General features: G+C 50.5%; 1 protein-coding gene and 1 long non-coding RNA gene across 4 annotated transcripts in view; one reads left to right on the forward strand and one right to left on the reverse strand.

Annotated features, from left to right (window-relative positions):
• Positions 1-22,876, reverse strand: part of LOC134167854 (uncharacterized) — a 1,192,997-nt gene that overhangs the window by 945,494 nt on the left and 224,627 nt on the right. The gene's annotated exons all lie outside the window — the stretch shown is intronic.
• Positions 6,514-22,876, forward strand: part of PTP4A3 (protein tyrosine phosphatase 4A3) — a 43,445-nt gene continuing 27,082 nt past the window's right edge. The window contains exon 1 of one of the 2 annotated variants that reach the window (XM_062626961.1): positions 6,514-6,681. The gene's annotated coding sequence lies outside the window, so the exon portion shown is untranslated. Of the gene's footprint in view, positions 6,682-19,666; positions 20,064-22,876 lie in introns of those variants that run through there. The other variant, XM_062626962.1, reaches the window with a different exon arrangement.

Below are 22,876 nucleotides of genomic sequence, written 5' to 3' on the forward strand. Positions count from 1 at the left end.
AGCTCACCAAAGTGTCCTGTCCCCAGGGTAGGATCAGTGTATGGGAATCTGCTCGGATCATGTAATGTTTGTAACTCGATTTCCTGCCGGAAAGCTTCAGTGGGAGGAGTTTACTGCTGAACCAGACAGAACCAGAACTATTTCCTTCTCCAGATTGCTTGTGCATGTCCAGTCAAGCTCAACTGAATTAATAGCAACCGGCTTGTTTCCCCCACACCCCCCTTCCCATTCATCTCTTGCAGTGGAGATACGGGAAGTATGTGATAATCTCTGCTGCCAGGGCAAGTGCATTCAGGAGATGGGGTGATGCAGTAACCTTGGGCAAGCCCCGTTCTTCCTCTGCACCTCTTGGTCCATCTCTTGTTATATTCTGCAGAAAGGATGTCCTAATGACCAGCTTCCTGCCCTACCAATTTCCTACATGGCCTTTGGAAAGTCACTTAACCTCTGCCTGCCTCCACTTTTCATGGAATAAAGGCTTGCTCACCCTGCTGCCACCAACAGTGTTAAAACAGGGCCCATTAGGACTTAAAGTAAGGATGTCTCCAGTTTAAGATTAAAGACCAGTTGCTATTGTGCCTTAGAACAGTACAGAAACGTGGTGGAGCACCAGAAGAACTTCTCCAAGGAAATAAATGTCCTGTTACTCCCATACTCCCAATTGCAAACTGATTTACTCATCCCCTGCATCCGCCACCCCAAGAATCACGAGTTTCCTTCACATCCATCACTGAATGCAGCCAAACTCCCTTGGAAAGGCCAGATCCTGCTCCAGGTGCTTGGTTTTCTAGGTTGCACCAAAGTGGTCTAAGCTAACCCCCAGCAAGATGCTTATGTCTATACTATGAGCATCCACACAGGGATGAATGCATTCTTAGCCACGTGAGATCCTAAAGGTCTTGTAGGAGAACGAATCAGAGCTGGGGCCAGAGATCTATCCTATGTACAGCTTCCGGACTCTGTGGCTTTAATAGTGCCAAGTCAAATTATTTGAGGCTCAGCTGGTAATGCAGACACTTCATTACCAAGGTTAGGATGGATGTGGGCAAGCTTCCTTTCCTCAATTGATTTTCAGCAGCACCTTTCAAACATCCTTCGCAGGATAAACAGCAAAAGCACTGCTGTTTTCTTATGGGACCAAGGAGGAATCTCCTCTGAGGTACAGAGACATTTCTAAGCTCCTTGTTTCTCACCCTCTTCCCATTGCTGCCTCCACACCAGCCTGCAAGTCACAATGCTCATCTTTGCTGGATGCCTGGAGCACACCTTTACCCCCAAATCCTGATAGTATCACTTCCTTAGGATGTGTCTACACTCCCAGGTAGAGCTGGTTACACAGAGTAGTCCTTTCCTTAGGCCTGGCTAAGTCTGGAGGCCTGGGTGTGAGATAGAAAGTAGGCAGTGCTCCTTATCATACAAAGAAGATTATGCAAGTATGTCCTCTAATGAGGAAAACGAAGGCTCTTTGAATAGGTATGTGGGATTGGCTCCAGATAACTTCTGGCTGCAAGCAGGGCTCTTGCAGCATGTACCAGCCCAGGTTTTCCGTGCCAGTGTGATAACCAGCCTGCTCCCCCCACCAACCTCCTTCAATCAAATGAGCAATTCACCTTATTTAATACAAAAGGACAGAACTTGAGGGCCATAGCATCACTGAAAGAACTGCCACCAAGACCTAAAACCCAGCATGATTATCTGTTACTCTTACTTCATCTCCTTTCTGATTGCTGGCTTGCAGGCGTGGGAATGCAATGTGTATGGTTTTATTTTCCTAATTGCAATCAGTTTGCAGACCACCTTCAGGCATGCCATGGACCACCAGTAGTGCAGGGACCGCATGTGAAGAAGCCCTACCCTAGGAGACCTATCCTGCCTTCCCTGATGTGGTTAAAACACCATTCCATGTTGCAGTGCCTGCAAGGATTTAACCACGTTCTCAGCCCAGATGAAAGCCCTGGACTATGCCATGTGCTTGAGAAAGCAGGCCTGAGCTTCAGCTGTGTAGGAGGGCAAGGAGCCAGGCTATCTGCAGCACTTGTGATCCCTTTAGAGCCTCCCCCATCTCTCTTACATGCAAATGCAACCTTTCAGTCTCTGGGCCCAGCTCTTTCTGTTCTGAAGCCTTTGTTGGCTATTAATACCTGGGGAATCTGTGAAGTAGGCAAACAAGGTTTTGATGAGTGTGGGAAAAAGAAAGGCGTTACCACGTATGAGTGAACTTGAGTTTCACTCATGCTGAATTAGTCAGTGCCTTCAAGTGAATTCCAAGTGCTGGTCCAACTATTCAATGACTCTTCCTAAAGAGGGAAGTGCTCCATTTTGAGCCTCTCCTGGAGAAAAAGCTAACTTAAGGAAATAGAATAAATAAGATCTGAATTAACTATTGCATAGGGTTTGTTTGGGGGGGTTGGTTTTTCTTCTCTCTCACAGAAAGAAAAGGTATCAATGAAAAGGAAAAGTCAGTTCACAGCAGCTTCTGGGACCTCTGTAAGCTGGAGAAACCCAGGTCACTTGTAGTGCAGGTGAATATTAGAATCATAGAAGGTTAGGGTTGGAAAGGACTTTAAGATCACCTAGTCGCAACCCCCTGCCATGGGCAGGGAATGTGATGTCTGTGTCAGGACTGGTGACTGGAAACCTCATCCAGATGCTGAAATCCCAGAGGAACATGATGAGGTAAGTGCTTCACCAAAGGAGAATTACAAGACACAAGCTCCAGTGGCTGACAAAGTCTGTCCAGCTTAAACAGTGGATGGGAAGGAGGCATCAGTGCTGGACCATTAACACTGATGTATCAAGAACTCATGTTTCACTTCCTACCCTGGAGGAATGGTTCCTCCTTTAAACTTTCCATCCCAGAATCGCTGCTTTTCTCTTGCTCCCTCTCTAACACAGCAGCAGTGAGAAGTGATATCTGCAGGTGGCAAAAAGGAGAGCAGTTTTTTCCATCAATTCAGTGTTAACGGTGTCCTGGCTTCAAAAGAAAAGCTGCTTTTGGCTGAAATGGAAATGACAGAAGGGGTAGGGGAGGAGCATGGAAAAAACGATGACGAAAACTCACACAAAGCAGGTGTATGGATTGCATTTCCATCATTTCTGTAAACACGAAGGCTGTGTGGGCTTGATCCAGGAAAGTATCCTAGCTGTAACACAAGCGCTTTGACAAACACACATTAAAACATGGCCAGGCTTTCCACTATCACTAAGGCAAACTCAGCCCTCTGGGATTAGCATCCACACACAGGTTTCAATCCTTCCACATTGCTTTTCAAGCGCATTACGCTCAAAAACATGCACAAGGATGGTAACACGCAGAGGAGATTGTCGATATGTGTGCTGAATATCCATTCAAACGCAGGAAATTACAGCTAACGTGATGCCTGTTTGATCCTCTTAAAGCAGTGACCTGATTGTGGAAACATTTCTGTCCTGATTCTCTAAAAGCATAGAACGGTTTGGGTTGGAAAGCACCTTAAGATCATCCAGTTCCAACCCCCCTGAGAAGTGAGGCAGGGCTTGACTGAAGATGGATTCAGGCTTGCCAGGAGACCTGAAGGTGTTCCTCATATCAATTTTTAATGCTTCCATTTTCTCCTCCAGCTTACAATGGACACAACAGAGCTATAAGGATGCTGGGGAGAGACTCTTCATTAGGGATTGTAGTGATAGGACAAGGGGTAATGGGTTAAAACTTAAACAGGGGAAGTTTAGATTGGGTATAAGGAAGAAGTTCTTTACTGTGAGGGTGCTGAGGCCCTGGAATGGGTTGCCCAGGGAAGCTGTGAATGCTCCATCCCTGGCAGTGTTCAAGGCCAGGTTGGACAGAGCCTTGGGTGACATGGTTTAGTGTGAGGTGTCCCTGCCCATGGCAGGGGGTTGGAACTGGATGATCTTAAGGTCCTTTCCAACCCAAACCATTCTATGATTCTAATTTCCCTTACCAAAGAGCAGCAACAAAACTGGTATGAATTTACACCCCAGGCTGAGAAGCTCCTCTCTCAGGCACAGCAAACTTCCATCTTCACCCGTGCAAGAGGGATCAAGCTGGGTTTGACAGCCCTTCTGAGGCGATGTGGTGGAGGCTCATGCTGTTGCCCCTTTTTCTCGTGCCAGAGCTGTCAAGCTGAGACTGTGCTCCATGCGACATTTGAAATGGTAAGCAAAGAACAGCTTGCCAAGCACCGCTCTCAGGTTCTCAGCTAAGCAGAAACAGATCACTGGCATTTGCTGAAACCCAAAGGCGGGTCTATCATATCCGCAAACAGTAAAGGATACAGAACAAACAAACAGATCCCAAATGCAGTTCCCCATCATGCCTGGGAATCCCCACGGAAAGGAAAGGGGTCACGCTCTTCTAACAAGAAAGGGTTTGACCAAAAATACCCAACCAACCAGAGCAGCTGCAAAGTTGTTTTTCCTTTGTGCTGGATTTTATGATGTTTGCTTCTTTCAGTTTTCAGTGGGTTTTGCTTTTAAAGAAAGCATTCACAGGCGGGTTTCTCAGTGGGTCCTACCATCCCCAGCAATAGCAGGAGGACTTCTGCCCTCCAGAGCTTTCGTTAAGCTTTGGAAGTCTAATTCTAGCAGCACCGAAAGTCACGCTCTGAGTATTGCATTAGAGACATTGATGTGAATAACAGATAATTTTCTCACTCAGAAAGAAGGAGCAGAGAGGCAAATAGCAAAACCTAAATGTCAATAGCAAGGGAAGTAACAGTTTGCTTTCTGTCTTCAGCAGGCGTCTATTGCAAGGTGTGAATTTGCTGATGTCTAACTTAAGCTTGTGCTATGCCTCTGCCTCAAGAGGCAAAGGGGAAAGAGGGAGGCATGCTGATGGAAATCCCTTGCATCCAGCTGCCTGCTTTCAAACTTGCAGAAATGGAATGTCTCCAATATCCTTTAAATTGGCCAGCAGATGCAGCAGTTTTAGCCAAAGGTCCGTTGTATTTATTTACACATATACACTGGAGTTGCACAAGATCCGTCATGTTAAGAAACCTAAACTTGACTTGTTTCCTTTATTGATTTTGGAGTTTTTTATGATGAATGAAGAAATTCTGAACCTTTTCCTTCCTTTTTTCCCTCCTCCACTTTTTTTTTTTTTTTTCCCCTGTTGGAAACACTCACTGTGCCAAATCAGCCTTTCTCATGTTCTGATGGAGGACTTGCTGCAGGTCATGCCAGGTGACCCTTAACCAAAGAGGAGGCCTCCTGGCCCTTTTATAACAGTGTTCTCAGAAGCACAAAGCACTCTCAGATGGTTCTGGTTTAGACGGCACTGTTTTAGTGCCTTTCAGAGCACAGCAAAAAACATCCTTCAAATGCACATCTGATATTCAGCTGCTGCCCTTTCATACCTTCATATCTGTGTGTGACTCCTGAGGAATCACCTCATCCCTCTGTGTCTTTCGTCACCCCAAAAGCCCTATCCTACTAGTGCTTTAATGGCTGCAAAGCTGTTGGCTGACTCCACAGTGACTCCTGCTAAAAGAGTCCTCAATAAATCAGACATAAATGAAAAGAGGCAGGTGCTGTGTTCCTATTCCTTTGGATTTATGGTCGTTCTTTATGCCACAGCTCTACACAGGGATTTATAGCAGCAAAGGTTGATAACCTGGGGCAAGGAGCTTGGCCAGACAGGCTGAGCAATAGCAGCTCTTGAATCACAACAGACCCCAAGACAGTGACCCCATGGGTGACACTGCTGTGCCCAGCACTGCTCATGGTGAGATGTTAAATACATCCTTTATAGAGCCATAGGAATGAGCAGCTACTCCCTGCACTCAGCCTGGCCAGCACGGGGAAAGGGGGTTCCACTGCACCAAGGTTTGCGCAGCCAGCCTGCTCTGCCATAGCCTCTAGGCCTCCTTCCTCGCTTTCCTCTTTGTCTTCTTCATCTTACTCCTTGTCACCATCATCTTCTTCATCATCTTCTTGTTCTTCTGCATCAGAGAATCACAGAATCATAGAATAGTTAGGGTTGGAAAGGATTCAAAGATCATCTAGTTCCAACCCCCCTGCCATGGGCATCATCATCTTCTCCTTCATCATCTTCTTGTTCATCATCATCTTCTTCCTCTTCATCCTGCTTTTCTTCTTCCTCCTCCCATTTCCTCCTTCTCTTATTCTTCTTCTTCCCTCTTCTCTTCCTCTTCTCCTTCCCCCTCTTTCCTTCTTCATCATCTTCTTGGTCTTCATCATCACCTTCGTCTTCATCATCCTCTTCATCATCTTTTTCATCATCATCTTCTCCGTCCTCCTCCTCCTCCTCCCCCCTTTCCTTCCCTCCCGCACACTCACCTCACGCCCCCGCCTCCCTGCGCCCCCTCACCTGGCCCCGCCCAACCCCAAATATGGGCAAGACCCGTCTCTAGCCCCGCCCACCGCGCAGCCCCGCCCCTCTCTCCACGCCCCTCCCTCCTTTAGCCCCGCCCCTTCACCGGCCCGGCCGTCTCTTCCCTCCCCTCCCTATTGGCTCCGCCGTACCACGTGACGCCGCGGCCGGATCGAGGGGGCGGGGCCGGGGCGGGCAGGGGGCGCGCGCGGGGCTGCAGCAGCTGCATGTGCGGGGCGCGGAGCGGGACGGAACCGAACGGGACGGGACGGGAGGGCTCGGAACGGGAACGGGACCGGGAACGGGACAGCGCGGAACGGGGCGGCACGGCCGGAGCCGGCGAGCAGGTCAGTGCGCGGGACGGGCGGCGAGGCGGCGGCGTGTGGGGCCGCCCGCGCAACAATGCGGGCGGGAGGGAGCCATGCGCGGAGCGAAGCGTGGGGCCGCCCGGCTGCGGGGCGAGCCCTCCTTTCCTTCCTTCCTTCCTTCCTTCCTTTCTGCCTCCGCCGGGGAGGCCGGGAGCGGGGCGATCGCGGCGTGCAGGGGGAGGCCGCGCTCGGGTGCGCGATGCGGTGCCCCCCGTGCGCGGGGCCCGGTTACCCCGGTACCAGTCGGAGGGGGGGGGGACACCAGGTAGAGCCGTGCGAGGCTCAGGAAGGGCACTGCGCGGTGCAGCGGGGCGGGGGTTGACGGGGACCATGCTGCGGTAGCCCCGGTGGGGAGACCACGTGCGATGCTGCGTTCGCCCCCCTCATTATAGGACAGCACCGGAGCGCCCTGAGAGCCCCGTGTCCCATTGCGATGCGCGCTGGGTGTGCTGCAGGGCGCGCATCATGGGCACTTCCATTCTCCGGGCGGCCTCAGCACGCTCTCAGCGTTTCAAGGGGCCCGGGGTAGGGAGGGGGAAGCGCAGAATATTCCCTGCTGTCCGGTCGCGCCATCCCAATGGACGTTTCCCACCTCCTTGCAGGGAAACGGCGTTAAACGCATGGGGCTGCTCTCGCTGCAGTTGCAGCAGGGACGGCCTCTCCTGTGCCATATTTGAGCGTGTTTCCGTTGTGCTAATGAGATTTAAGGGGTTTTCGGGAGGCTGGTGGGCCCCGTTGTGAAAGCAGGCGGGTCACAGAGCAGGACAGCCCATGCACTGCCTTCCTCTGTCGTAGGTAAGGTGGATTTTGCATGCGACTGGAATTAACTAATCCGAGCAATTAGCTGGAATCTGGCAAGTTTGTGCTGCTGCCAGTTTCCAGTTAATTCGGTTACGGCTTCATCCTTCTGCTCAAAGGAGGTGAAATGTAAACGGAGCGGCTGGGGCTGCTGAGTTGTTTTTCTGTACATACATCCTCCTTGCTAAAGGAGGATCAGCAACTGAATTAGGCCTTAATGAACTTGTGTATTTATTGGAAGCAGTGGAAAATGAGTAGTGTCGATAAATGGGGCTGGTGACTTGTTTGCATGCTAAATCTCACGTGTCTCCCTACCCTGTTGTGAGCTGGATTTGAATTCCGTGGTTATAATGGTTGCTGATTGTTTGGTCATATCATTGCTAGTAGTGTATACTGAAAATGCTGCAGGTGTATTTAAAGCTGGGAGCTTTGTACACCCACCAATACTTACATACATCCAGGAACTTCATAGTGTGTTGTCACTAGGCTTCAGAGTTAACCACCCAGGCGCTGGCTGTTGCTGTGTTGCAGCACAGTTCCCATCATAGCCTCTGTGGGGGACATCAGATGCTAGTAGGGGCTGCCAGATCTGACACGTGGGCAAGTGAAGGAAGAGACTTTTAACCTAGTAAAAGCTCCAACCTGAAATCCATTCCTTTGGGAGGGCAATACTTAAACTTTCACGAGGCTGAAAATAGTCATGTCACTGGAGCGCTACCAGCCTTCGTCCCATTGGCACTGCTGAAAGCTTTCATTATGACTGGTTTAGTTTTATTTCTGTGTGTGCTCAAAAATCACTCACTGGCTTCCATTTGAGGTGGTCCCTGACGAGAAGCATCCACTGGGATCAGCCTCTTGGATTTGACGGCAGAAGTGCCTTTAGAAATGTCAAAAAAAACACCCTGGCGTTTAGGCACGTTTCCAGCTTAATCATCCCCTGCAAGCAATGGAAATCAGTGGCTTGAAATCCAGCAGCACTTGATATTAAAATAGCAAACAGTAAACATTGGCTCCTATCAATAACTTTAATTACAGTTTGGGTTTTTGACTGGAATAGGCATAGGTTGCCATAAGGAAATACGGAGTTGAGCATCCAGATGCGCTCAGCGGGGTGGTAGCACATCGTTGGACATGGCGCAATGGGTTTTTATAGCACAAATTACAATGAAAGAGGGGGTTTTAGCAGCGTAGCGTGCTGTTGTGTAAGGAAACTGCAAGCTTTTGGGCTGAGGCTGTGTGGTTTCTGGGCATTGTGTGCTGCAGCATGTTGGTGGATGGCGTTCCAAAGCGGCTTTGGACGGGGAGAGCAAGTTTGACCGCTCCAGAGCTGAACCCCATTGGGGTTTTTTGAACCATTAAACAAAATGCAGGGGAAGGTTTGAGTGTGCCACTGACAGACAAACAGAAAGCAAAAATAAACACCCAAAAAAAGGGGGGTTTGGGTTTTCTTGTTTGATCAGTGACTGAGAAGGAAAGTGCCAGTCCAGAGGTGGGTGTGAAATCCCATGTTCGCTGTGCTCCAAACCTGGAAACCACAGATCATGGCACATGGTGGGGGCACGCACATCTCCCCTGTGCATTTTACATCTTCTCTTTCCCCCTCTGACTGTACCCAAAACTAAAGGAGGGACGCAGCGCCCATTGCTCCGTTAAATGCTCATTTTTTGCCCAGTTACGCCACTTTGTGAACACGAGACGTGACTGGATTCCTGTGGCAAGGAGCCCTTAAGATTTCAACAGCTCTACCTATAAATATAGATGCCGTGAAAGGCAATCCGGCTTTAAAAAAAGAAAAACACACTCTTTTTTTAGTCCCACTGTATCTGCCTGACTTTACTGCAATGCAATGCATCTCCGGCCGGGCGGTGAAGACGAGGCAGCGTGAAGCCTTTGAGTGTCTTAATTTCTGATGCGAATTTATCTCAAGAATGGGTGCAAGCAGAGAAAAAGCATCCATTTTCATTGTCCAAAAGATTTTAGGGAACGGGATGGTGAGGTTGTATAGAGCAGCATTTGCAGAGGCATCTTTGCTTGGTCCTGGTAGGTCCCTGGGAGCTGCTGCGCCATAAGGCAATGAAGGATGGGAGAGGAATGAGCATCCTTTGGGTGCGAGCAACATCCCAGGTGAAAACTAAAGCAAATAAGCCCCTAAACTTAAATAAATAAAGAAAAAAGGCAGCTGCCACCTCGCCCTGGAGGTGTCTGGGCTCACCTGCCTGCTCTGATGCAACCAGGGCAGCTCAGGGGCCAGTTTTGGGCATGCCTAGGGTTGCCCAGGGACAGGCTGGTCCCGGGAGCAGGTACAGCGTGTTCTCTGGGTGCTCCTCCACGTCAGTGCGACCCCCATCAGCCTCGTGGTGAGGTGATGACCCCTGTGCACATCCTGATGGAGAAAACCCCGCTGCCTGCTAGGATATAGGTGGAAAGCCTAAAAGAGAAGGGTGGCTTTGCAGCGTAAGCAATGCTTTATCTGCGCTTGCATGGCATGAATCCACCTTTGTGGTTGGAGCATCTTTGGCAGGAAGCCCTCAGTCACCTTGCGGTGCTTAAAGCCTGATGGAGGGGTTTAGGTGGAACACGGGGCTGGAAAACGGGTGGGAGTGGGGCGGGAGAACTGCTGCGTGTGCAGTTCGGGAAGTGCTGAGCCTGAGCGGGAGCTGCAGACGGGCTCCTCACGTGACCGTCTGAATTTCTGATGATTGCTGGACCACTTTGCCAACAGCCTCTCGGGCTCATCAGCTGCAATATCGCTTCTCCTCTTTATCCTCTGGGGTTTTATCCCCTTTTCTTCCCCACCCTGCCTTGATTTCCAAGCCGGAAAGCAGGAGGGGGTTGAACACAACGCGGAGGGTGGCTGCAGCTGCGCAGGGTCTGCATCCAAATGGTTTCCTGGAAGGCAAGTTTTTATGGCTCTTTTCTTCATCTTAATATTTTTACTGTGAGTCTCTCTCTGTTTGGATGTCAGCTTCAGTTTCCCATGGCATCAAGTGATCAGAGGAAAGGGGGGTGGGAAAGAAGGGGGTGAATGCATTTCGCATGCAGATCTCTGCAGCCGTATCGATGCTGAATGCGTTCCCTCTCTGATACTTCTCGGAGATTTCCTCTCTTGCGTCACTGCAGTTAATAAGATGTTTAACGTGAGAGCTGGGGGCGATGTGGCATGTTGCAAGGAGAAGGAATGGGGGGGGGGGGAAATGACGAGTTTCCGCACAGACTTGTGCTGGGGAAGATCCTATCAATGCAACCTTTCAGGCTGGGTTTGGAGTCAAACTGTTGCCTTTCGCCCTTAATGAACCTGACCTGGCTGTGTCTAATTGTTCTTGGTTTATTATGGCAATGATTATTTCTTCTTCTAATACTGAGCCAAGCAACTCAATCCTCTGTGTCTGCTGCACTGACTGAGTCAAGGGCGCACACCTTTGTTATTTTAAGCAGATTGTACCTGCCTGGACTTTGAGTTTTAGTTTTTCCCTTTATTTTTTGGTCCCCTTTGTACTGCAGAGACTACTTGAGGGCTTTTTTGGGGTGATGTTGGGGTGACAGTGCAGATGCAGTGATTGCAGGGTCTTGTTGACTGTGTGCATTGAGTCCCTGTTGATTATGTCACCGGTTGATTATAGAGTTAATAAAGTGCCACCGTTGAGACCTTGACCAAAAGCTGTGTCCCTCCCTGCCATGGTTTGCAAGGCCAGCTTGTTGAGTTGGTCAATAAACCCTGTGAGCAGCACCCTTGGGAGTTCAGCACTGAAATGGGAACGCCTGTGTCCTTCAGCCCGCTCCTTGCCAAGTTGTTTTCCTTCTCCAGCCTGCCACTCAAACCCTTTCTGCTGTGTTTTTCCACAAGTGTCTTTCAAGCATAACAAGGAGAAGAAAGCCAGTGCAGGGCTGTGGGTGATGAGGGGAGGTTGATGCCTATCAGCCCAACACTTGCTTGTGGCTTTGGGGGGCCCCTGTGCTCCAGGTGACTTGGCTGCATGGTGCAGGTGGGTTGGCATCTGGTAGCAGTTGAGCATGGGGCTGCCTCTACCCACCACCAGAGCCATCCCATCTCTTCCAGGTCTACCATCTCCAGGGCTTGAGTCAGCTCTAAACCTACAAGATGTCCCCGTGTAGGTTTAGAGCAGAGAAGGACTCCATAACCCTCTCAGGACAATGGGGTGGACAGGGGAGCACAAAGGTTTTGCAAGAGGAACAACTACAGCTGAGCTGGTGACATCTTCCAGTCTTCAAGCAGGACCTGTCACTCACAGTCCTATTGCTACTTGGCTTGTCATCAGTGATTGTGCTCAATAACCTTTCCTTTTAGAATAAAATGCTTAAAGAGCAATGTGCCACCAGCAAGGTGGGACATTGGCTTGGTGTTTTGGAGCTCCCAGCTCTACTTTAGCTCTAGGTATGAAGCAGTGCAGTTGAGTGCAGTTTTTAGCCTTCATGGGAAAAGGGTCTTCAAAAATAACCCTTACCACATCCCAGCTAAGCAGGCTCATGCCCTTATTGCTGGATGTAGGAGATCAGTTCTGGGCCCCTCACTACAAGAGAGACATTGAGGTGCTGGAGCAGGGCCAGAGAAGGGCAATGGAGCTGATGCAGGGCCTGGAGCACAAGTGTGATGGGGAACGGCTGAGGGACCTGGGGGGTTCAGTCTGGAGAAGAGAAGGCTCAGGGGGGACCTGATCGCTCCCTACAAGTGCCTGAGAGGAGGATGGAGCCAGGAGGGGCTGGGCTCTGCTCCCAAGGAACAAGGGATGGGACAAGAGGAAACGGCCTCAAGCTGCACCAGGGCAGGTTTAGATGGAGCTGAGGAACAATTCCTTCCCCAGAGGGTGTTCAGGCATTGGAACAGGCTGCCCAGGGCAGGGCTGGAGTCACCGTCCCTGCAAGTGTTCACACACTGTGGAGATGAGGCCTCAGTGCCATGGGTTAGTGGTGGCCTTGGCAGTGCTGGGGTAAAGGTTGGATTCGATGATCTTAAAGGTCTGTTCCAACCTCGTTGATCCTATGATTCTGTTTTCTCTTGTTTCTGCCATTCTCCATGGCTGCTCCGTGCTGCCCCCACAACATGGGGCAAGGGGAAACGCGGGTGCATCTCGAGGCAGTCGCTGGCTCCAGCGCATATTCCCGAGCTGGGCGGTCGCCCAGGGCCCCCTTCATGTGAACGGGGTCAGCAGCTGGGAAATCACAAAGTGCCTCCCTGGTAATTCCCAGCTGCCGTTAAAGCGGCTTTAAAATAAATTCCCTCAAAGAGCAATTCCAAGTATTTGAAGGTTTGAACTCCTCTGGAGAAGGCTTTGGGAGCTGCCGGGTACCGCGCTGCTCGCTGGCAGAATTGCCTTGATTATCCCAACCTCTGGAATCGCTGTTTTAATGTGATTTGTGTATTATTGATTGTGATTTATATTTAATGTGATAAGATCTTTATTTAGTAGCTCAGTGTGCAACACAGTGGTCAGTGGGTGGGCAGGGGCTGGAGCACCTCCTGTACGGAGATAGGCTGAGAACACTGGGGCTGTTGAGCCTGGAGAAGAGAAGCTGCGTGGAGACCTCAGAGCAGCTTCCAGTGTCTGAAGGGGGCTACAAGGATGCTGGGGAGGGACTCTTCATTAGGGTCTGTAGTGATAGGACAAGGGGTAACGGGTTAAAACTTAAACGGGAAGTTTAGATTGGATATAAGGAAGAAATTCTTTACTGTGAGGGTGCTGAGGCACTGGAATGGGTTGCCCAGGGAAGCTGTGAATGCTCCATCCCTGGTGGTGTCCAAGACCAGGTTGGACAGAGCCTTGGGTGACATGGTTTAGTGTGAGGTTCCCCCATGGCAGGGGATTGGAACTGGATGATCTTAAGGGCCTTTCCAACCCAAAGCAGTCTGTGGTTCTATGCAGTGGAGCGCTACTGGAAGCAAACCTTGTGTTAAACTGCAAAGCTGGCTCGTTGAGCGCTGGGCTTGGTGCCCCTCACCATCCCATCATACCTGGATATTAGTGCTTACCCAGGGGCACTACCCATCCGGGTGCCCCTCGCTGTGCATTCCTCTGCAGGCTGTGCTTGGTAACGTGGGCACAACAGAAAACAAACTGCAGCAAGCTTTGCTCTCCCAGAGCCCCTGAAGCTTTCTTTAAAGGGAAAAAAAAAAGCCACTTTGGAGCAGTGTGGTCTCTTTTTTTTGCCTTCTCATGCTCATGAAAATTCTCATACCAAAGCAGTAACCTCCGCTGCCCCCGGCTCATTATTTCTTAAGGTGGCGTTAAGGGGGCATTTAAGGGAAAGCTTGTCCCAGCCACTGTGTCCCCTCCTTTCCTACACCCCATCAGTGGCAAATTACAGCTTGCTTGATTGTGTGGCTGGCAGAAAAACGGGGTTTGGAAAACAAGCAGGATAATTTATGGCATGCCTAATTCCCTACCCTGAAAGGCTCTGGATGTCCCTGCGCTGGTGCTCCCCAGGCTGATGGGGGAGATGCATCCCATGGGGTGCAACCTGCTGGTCACAGGGATATCCCCATGAGGCTGGGTGCCCCGAGACAGGGACAGCCAAGCTTTTCCCTATAGGAACAGTGCTGGGCTCCTGCCAGAGTCCCCTCTCTGGGGCCCTGCCACCAGTGCAAGCGCAGCCAGGCTGAAGGCTGGTGATTAAACTCATGATCCAGGTCATCTCCTACCCCTCTCAGTGCCCCAGTGATAGGGATGCTGATAGCAGGGCCGCATCCACGCAGGGAGCTTGCACTTTCAGAGAGGATGGAGATGAACTGAGCCAGTTTGGGGTAAAACCAACCTAGAAACCTCATGGCAGAGAGCATTTCCTCCCCATTCACCCTTTGTCGCCACTCCCAGCTCAAACTGATTTTGTTCATGGGCTCTCCTTTGCTCTGGCAGCTTCTTAATTAACTTTCTATCATTTTAAATACTATTTCTATCTACTTTAACTGCTGCTTTTTTTGCATGGACGTGATAGAGCTGCTTCCTGAGGTGGGAGACAACACATCTAAAGGGCAGGTGGGGAAACCTGCATGGGTTTGCTGTGGATGGGACAGCAATGGGTGCAGTCCCAGCCCCAAGTCGCACGCACTGGACCACACACTTAGTTCTCTCTCTCTATTTTTCTTTCCCCCTCCAAAATTAATCCCTCCAGCCCCTTAGGCTTCTTTTTTGTTGTTGTTGTTGTTGCTTCTCCCTGAATTCCTCCTAATTTGCAGGCTCACTGCCAGCATACAGCGCGCTATAAAAAGGGGGACTTGTTCTTCAAGCTTCCCTCCGGTACACAGCGCTTGCACAAATAGCAACACGCTTGACGAGTAGGTCTGATTCCTCCTGCTATTATTGAAATGCTCGTAGGGTGCTCGGGGAGTAGAGCCGCTGTCTTAAGATGAGCCAAGTGGAATTTCATGGGAGGGCCCTGAGCCCAAATCCCAGCCGGTGTTTAAGCTCCTGTCAGCTGGAAAAACGGAGCTGTGCCTCTTTATTTCCCCTCCCTGTGCAGCTTCCCTTTCTCCTAGATGCTGTTTGCATCCCTCTGTACCCCACCAGCACAGGCGGGATGGAAGCTGTGGCAAAAGGCTCACATCATGATGAAACCCCAAGGCCACCACTGATTTCTGGCCGGTCTAAAGGCTGGTCCCCCCCTCTTCCTGTTACAGGCAGCTGCAATGCAACCCCCCTGCCAGCTTCCTTCTTAAAGCTAATGAGCCGTTTGACCCTGGCAGGTCCTCCGGGAAAGCTGCTGCTAGAGCCTTGCTGCTCACACGGATACAAACTGCTCTCATTTCCAGCTTAAATTTATTTGTGGATGACTTGTACCCATTTGGCCTTGTTCTTTGTGTACTGGCTTTTAGCTCCGATGGCTTTTTTCCCTGCTCTGGTGTTTATTCTCTGGCAGGCTATACCGAGTGCCCTGGATCTGCCAACCTAAATAACCCCAGTGCTCCTGGTTGAGAATGGGTGTAAGGGCATCTAGGCTTCCCCATCCCTGCAGTGGAGAAGACAGCCCCAGTGACTCCGTTTGCAGCTTGTCCTCCCACAGACAGAGGAAAATCCATGCTGCTCCCTCTGACATCCTCACCAGGCATGGTCCCAACCTGCAGAAGGGACACGCTGACCACCCTCCATGCTGACACAGGTTCTCAGATTCGAAGCCATCACCTAATTTTGTTAGCACTTGCAATGCAAAAGCCATGTTAGCATAGCAGAGGATGAGGTGTTTTATCCCTAATGCAGCCTTCAGTAACACCCTTCCCTCTCCTTTCATTTGACACCCTTGGGTAGCAGTGTAACCACTCACACTCCAGCCCCGTTAATCTCGTGCTAATCTCAGCCCTGGACTTCTGAAGCAGGAGTTTCCTGTGCGTGGCTGTGCCAGGCCCTTTGCTTGGATTTACAACACTTAAGTTCATCCGAGTAAAACATACGCATGTGTATTTTACCACTGATCCCCTTTTGGCTGTGTTGGACCATCGAGGATGCAGTATCTTTTGATTAAAACCCTACCAAGGGGGCTTGAGGCTTGGTGCTGGTTTGCCCATCCCAATTTGGACCCCTACCTTCTCCTTGACAGGCAGAGCTCAGCTGATACCTTTGATGGAAGGAAATCATAGAACCATGGAATAGTTTGGGTTGGAAGGGGCCTTCAAAGCTCATCTAGTCCAACACTCTTTCAATAAGTAGGTACATCTTCATCTAGATCACGTTGCCCAGAACAACATCCAACCTGGCACTGAATGTCTCCAGGGATAGTGCCAAAAATATACTCTGGGTGCTGTCATTCACCTGCTCCTTATTTCCTCCAAGTTTTCCTTTCGTTAAGAACCTATATTTGTTCATGTTTTTTTTCACCCTGCCCAATCTCAACTGCATCAGCGCATGTCCATTTGAGGCAGGATTTGATATTCCCCTGCAGTGTCCTTCCGTCGTGCCATGCCCTTATTAAACCACATGTAAATTGGCATCATTGAGGAGGAGCTGGGCCCTGCGGTTATTAGCAGGATTATTCTCATCTGTCATGGTTTCCAGTGAAGCTGCTTGGCTGGTATAACACACCAACACTTTTCTCCGCTGTCAGGGAGAGCGATGCTAATGCGGTGCTGAGGATCAGCAGCAGATAACTGGGAGGGAATCAGCAGATCCCATCACATCTTGCCATATTAAGTGATTTTTGACCCTGAGCTCCTCTTCTCCAGGCCTTGGTTGTTTAACACATCACATTGGGCATTCACTTCTCATCCTTAGTGTTTTCCAAGCAGCCTGTGGGCTCTTTTGCAGCCCCAGCACAGGAGTTCATTGCATCGGTGATATTGCTGGTTTTGCTCTTTGCATTGGGTTTTCTCGCTGCCTAAATCAGCATCCATGGCTTCCAGCACTTATGGTGGGTGCAGCTGGGCATTTTCTCCTTGTAGTCGATCTTCCTCATTCCTCTCTCCTCATTTATTTGATTTCCTGCTGTATTTAAAGCCAGTGGTGGCCAGTGTGTGTGTTTTGCAACCTTCTGCTCCTGTTATTCATTTCTTAGAAATGAAGGGGAAGGAACCACAAGCAATAAAGAGCCTGAGGTTTGAGGACTTGGCTGTTTATTTGTCAAAGCTAGAAATGCAGTGACTGAAGAGGACAGGAGGAAATCCTCAGTGCAAATGGGCCTCAATTAAATTCAGCCTTGCATAAGTCAGAACCCTTTGAGGGGGGCATACCCATAGCAGCTATGGGTATGAGGAGGGGGATTTCCTTCTGCTGCGGTTTCAGATGGAGGCATCACCGCTGCTATTACTGAAAATAACATCTTAGTTTTGCCTTTCGGACCTTATTTTTCTACCCCTTCAAGCTATCTTTCCTACATCATGCCCAGCCAGCGACAGTGGAGCAGCGGTGCCCATCTCAGTGGTGTCGTGGCACCCTTTGCAGTGGGATTGCATGGGGCTGATGGTAAACCAGCCCCAGGGATGTGAGTGCAAGGAGGCTGAGGCCAGCTATTAACTGCTCTACAGTGGGGATGAGGAGCAGCAGCGTGGCTCAGATGCCCAAACCAGTGATACTCGGAAGCCCCAAAGGGACAAAAATAGGTGACTGGATCATCCAAGAGGGTTTTAGGACTTTAAGATCTCCTTCCTCGGAAGCAGCAATTACCAGATGAAAGGGAATGTCTTCAACCAGGCGTTTTGGAGCATCTGGTTTGAATTGTGCACGTTCCTTTGGGGAAGCGGGGAAGGCTCTCATTGGGTTGGTGGCTGGGCAAAGCAGAGGGAGTCCTTCAGGGGATATGGCTGGTTGCTTATGAAACACATTTTGACACCAGGAGCCATTTCCACATCTCTCCTCCTTTTTTGCACTGTGTTGTCAGTAACTTCCCAAAGTGCTAAAGCCGGATTCCTGGGAGGGCAAGGGGCTGTCTCCACACAAAGTGCTGTGTGTGGGGATGCACATGTGGTTTTCTTTCTCCCTTTTGCCCCTCCTCACTACAGAGGAGGCATTGGCATGTAATTATGGCCGGCTTTAATCCAGCCAGACCAACTGTCTTTCTGGCAAACGCAAATACAATAGGAGCCAAAGGTTATTGCACGCCCTAAATAAAACCATTACAGCCCCAGGGCCTCACCCAAGCCCAGTAAAGCCTCCAGGATCAGCTTGGTTCAGTTTTCCTCAGCCCAAAAGACTTGGTTTGATGGAAATGACCCATAACTTGGTGGGTTTTATCAGTTTCCCCCCTGTAAAGCCACCTGCATGCTTGTGGCCAGTGTGGCACCTGCAGGAGCACCACATCTGGCCGGTGTTAGTGAGCCCAGTGTAGGATGTGCTTGGTGCAGGGTTTTCATGCCAAAATGGTTGGTGGCTTTAATTGAACCAGAGGTGGGTGAGGGCATAGATGTGCACCACCAGCAGCCCAGCACATGGCTGTAACCAGTGTCTTCATGAGCTGCTCGTGAGATGCAAGCTGATGTCCTGCCCCTTGTGGGATGGATGGAGATGTCAGGTACTCCTGACAAGGTCCTGCTTGGCCTGGAGGAGCCACCCAGGAAGCAGTGCATCCCACTGGGCTTTTCTTCCAGCTAGTGGGCCTTGATAGACTGGAGAATTGAGCAGAGAGAAACCTAATGAGGTTCAACAAGGGCAAGTGTATGGAGAAGGAACCCCAAGTACCAGCACAGGCTGGGGCTGACCTACTAGAGAGTTCTTCAGTTGAGAAGGACCTGGGAGTATTGGTAGATAATACTCTACAAGGCTGTTCTGGGGTGCACTGGGAGGATTGTGGCAGGAGGTTGAGGGAGGTGAGGACATGTCTGGAGCACCGTTCTGGGCTCCTTAGTACAAGAAAGACAAGGAGCTATTGGAGATGGTCCAGTGGAGGGCACAGGGATCCTCAGGGGTCTGGAGCATCTCTCTGATGAGGAAGGACTGCTGGAGCTGGGCCTGTTTAGTCTGGAGAAGAGCAGACTGAGAGGGAATCTCATCAATGTAGATCAATATCTCCAAGGTGGGTGCCAAGAGGAGGGTGTCAGACTTTTCAGTGGTGCCCAGTGATGGGATGAGGAGCAGCAGCCGTAAACTAAAGCACAAGTTTCACCTCACCAGAGGGGCCCTTCCACCCCTAATGATTCCATGAACCTGTAGTGCTCTGAACTGGGATTTACTCTGAAGCCTGGGGGATTTAACATTCTGTCCATGAGCAAATACAGCCCAAAGTGATGGCAATGCATGACCTCAACCCAAACCCCAAGAAGAGCTAAATATGGCATCCCACTGAGCATGCTGTACCTTTTGCTCCAGTCTGAGAAGCTCTGCCTATGTCCACCGTGCTGCAGGGACCAGCCAGCCCAGGGTGGAGGTATATGGTGGGAAAGGCTTTCTCCTCACCACCCACTTTAATTATGGGTGTCTTGGCATTCGCAATGTGATGGTCACTGGTCCTGCCCCCATCCAGGGCTGCTTTGTCCAAGGAGGAGGAATTGTGTTTCACAACCCGTCTTCCCAGGCTCCCACAAGATTACTGGAAGGAGAGGAATGTACCGGGGAAAATATCCCAACTGATGTTAAAAGGCACAAGCTTTCTCTGCCCCTTTCTGGGTTGGCCATTCCTCCTCATTGGCAGCACCCCCTGGAGCCAGCCCCGTGTCACCTCCTTATGTCACCCTGGAGTGCCTTTGCCCTCCTGTGTGCAAATAATTGCAGTTGTGATAAGCAAGCTCTCGTATGAAGAAACTCTTTGCTTTTCCCTTACGGTGCTCCTAGGACAGAGCTCAGGCAGAGCTTTATATCTGGACAATAAATCTCCAGGCTCTCCAGAACACACCCTCCACGCGAGGCACTAATGCCTCTGAAATAATGGGCCTACCAGATGCTTGTTCTGTCTGGGTGAAGAGCGCGCCAGCCAGAGGCAGCATCTGTAAATCATTTGCCAGGAGAGCCCAGGGAGCCTCAGGCAAATCCCTTTTGGCCAAACCTTTCAAATCATGGGGAAGGTTTCTGGGCTACCTGGAGCGGAAGCATCTGTGAGATGCAGCATCCTGTGGTCCTGCGGTGGAAGTTGCATCCCACATGTGGGAGATCTTCTTCTGAAAGACATCAAATCCTTGTCAGGCAAAGGCTAAGGTAGCCCATTTTATTGATCTTGCTCTTTGTATCTGCTGGTGCTTCAACATACTGGGAGCATCGGATGGTGAGATGTGGTTCTGCGCAGTGGAGGGCACTGGGGATGCTTGGATTGGTTTTGTATTGGGTTATCTCACCCTGGATGTGGAGAAGGCTGGAAGTGGGGATGGCTTTCTGTGGTGTGCCCTCTCTGTTGGGTCTTCTTTTGGAGCTCCATAACCCCAGTCTGTGTGTTTGCCTCCAGCAAGAATAATATCTGGTTCTCTGCAGAAGATCTTATTTTATTTAGGGGTGATAGCTGCGCTGTTGCACTCACCCTCATTTCTCTCCCAAGTTAATTACAAGCCTCTTGGACTCTCTGAGGCAGCTTTGGCAGGTGCTTTGCTTTTCTAGCTCCAGTGCCGAGGAGCCACAACCATGAAGCCTTTCCCCAGCTATTAGAAAGCAGTTACTGTCCTTGTGCATCTTTCCATTGCCGGAAGCTGGTAAGTGGATGGGTCCTACACAAATAAACTTCTCAAGGGCAGGGAGTCAAAATATCCCTGGGCTTGTCTGGTGGAAAAAGGTTAACCAGTGTGAAGCCTGTGAATTGCTGCTGACCTAACTTGTTGACAAAATACAGTGTTATTAACTGGAGTTGCAGGCAAACTGCTTGGGGCTGTTTAGAAGCGGCTTGTCCATCACGAGGACTGAGATCTCCATGGGAGAAGATCTGTCTGGCCTTCGGAGATGCCCCTAAGGTCTTGGCCATGGCTCTGCTTTGGGGGTTTGTTGCTGAGGATGAGCTGTGCAGGGGTCTCAGTCCCCACAGTGACCACATGAGTGTGGGGATAAGCTGGCAGTGGAGCTGTGGCAGAGAAGGACAGGAGGAGCCCTCCCTCCAAGAAGTCAGGCACCAGTAGCTCCTTGAGAAAGAGCTGAAATGGGCTCTGTTGATGTAGTTGAGCATGTCCCTGCTCATGGCCTGGGGGTTGGAACTAGATTATATTTAAAGGTTCCTTCCAACCCAGGCTGAATCCTGTCATGGATAAGCATCATTGCCTGGGCAGGAGCAACAACTTTATGATGAAGGTGAAGTACAGGAGTGTGACCGTGTTGCTCCCAGCATGATCCTAAATCTCAGCAGCTGCTGACTGCTGCGTTGGCATTGGAGACATAGGTCAATGCAGCAGTTGGGCACATTGTGGTGCCCAGTGACAGGACGAGGAGCGGTGGCCATAAACTAGAACACAAGTTTAACCTCAACATGAGGAAGAACTTATTACACTGAGGGTGGCAGAGCACTGGAACAGGCTGCCCAGGGGGGTTGTGGAGTCTCCCCCTCTGCAGACATTCACAACCCTCCTAAGCACATACCTATGTAACCTGCTCTGGGTGGCCCTACCTTGGCAGGGGGGGTTGGACCTGATGACCTTCAGAGGACGAGGCTCATTAAACAGATGATCTGCAGAGGTCCCTTCCAACCCTAATGATTCTGTAACACTGTTGACCTACTGTTCCCACACCCCAGTGGCTTGTTGTAGTCTGTAGCAGGGCAGTGGTTGGTGCATGGCCATGGGTTCCATCACAGCACTTCACAGAATCATAGAATAGGTTGGGTTGGAAAGGACCTTAAGATCATCCAGTTCCAACCCCCCCTGCCATGGGCAGGGACACCTCACACTAAACCATGTCACCCAAGGCTCTGTCCAACCTGGCCTTGAACACTGCCAAGGATGGGGCATTTACCACTGCTTTGGGCACCCTGTGCCAGCGCCTCAGCACCCTCACAGCAGAGAACTTCTTCCTTATCTCCAACCTGAACTTCCCCTGTTTCAGTTTGAACCCATCACCCCTTGACCTATCACTATAGAGAAGAGCTGCTGTTGTGGTAAGCTCCAGAACCAGCTTCTCCTACCACGGCTGGAAAGCACCAGCAGCTCATGATGAGCTGCTTACTCCCCTTGACCTGGACACGAGCAGAAAGCCCTCACTGGCTCTAACCCAAGACAGAAGCTTTGGGAATGCTCCTTGACAGCATGACAGCAAACACTCATCTTGAGCATCACCGATACTGGGAGGCTCTTGCCCAACAAGCCCGCAGTGAAGCCCATCCCGTTGCAGGAAGAACTTCCCTTGGGCTGCGGGGTTTCCTCACTGGCCTGACTGAGCATGCTGGAAAGCACCCTTGGTGTGTGCCAGGGTGGTGGAAGTCCATCTGCCCACAAACAGACCTGCCAGTGCATGTCCCACCATGCTTTAAGGAGGCGGATAGCACCCAGTGGAGGTGGGCAAAGGGGCTGTGCCTCAGTTTTCCTAGAGAGCTGATAATCACCTCCAAGGTAAGGTCAGCCTTGGAGTCACGTTTAGGAGAGGTACTCATAGAGGTGAGAGATGCACCTGAAGGGATGCCAGGTCCCTGTAGCCAAACAGCTGAAGTCCCCTCTCTTGGGATGCTCAGCTTGCCTAACTCAAGTTGTGCTGTGCAAACATGACCTGATGGAGTAGTGCATCCAGCTCTGGAGTGCTCAGGGCAGGAAAGATATGGACCTGTTGGAGAGGGTCCAGAGGAAGGCCACAGAAATGATCAGGGGGATGGAGCACCTCTCCTATGAGGAAGGCTGAGAGAGATGGGGTTGCTCAGCCTGGAGAAGGCCACTTTATTGTGGCCTTTGAGTACTTAAAAGGGGCCTATGAGAAAGATGGGGAGAGACTTTTAGCAGGGCCTGTAGTGATAGGACGAGGGGTGATGGTCTTAAACTAAAACGGGAGATTCAGCCTGGATGTAATGAAGAAATTCCTTACAATGAGGGTGGTGAAACACTGGCACAGGT

Source organism: Pezoporus occidentalis, unplaced genomic scaffold, assembly GCF_034315485.1.
Source record: "Pezoporus occidentalis ecotype Australia unplaced genomic scaffold, CSIRO_AGI_Poc_V1 ctg3, whole genome shotgun sequence".
Lineage (NCBI taxonomy): Eukaryota > Metazoa > Chordata > Aves > Psittaciformes > Psittacidae > Pezoporus > Pezoporus occidentalis.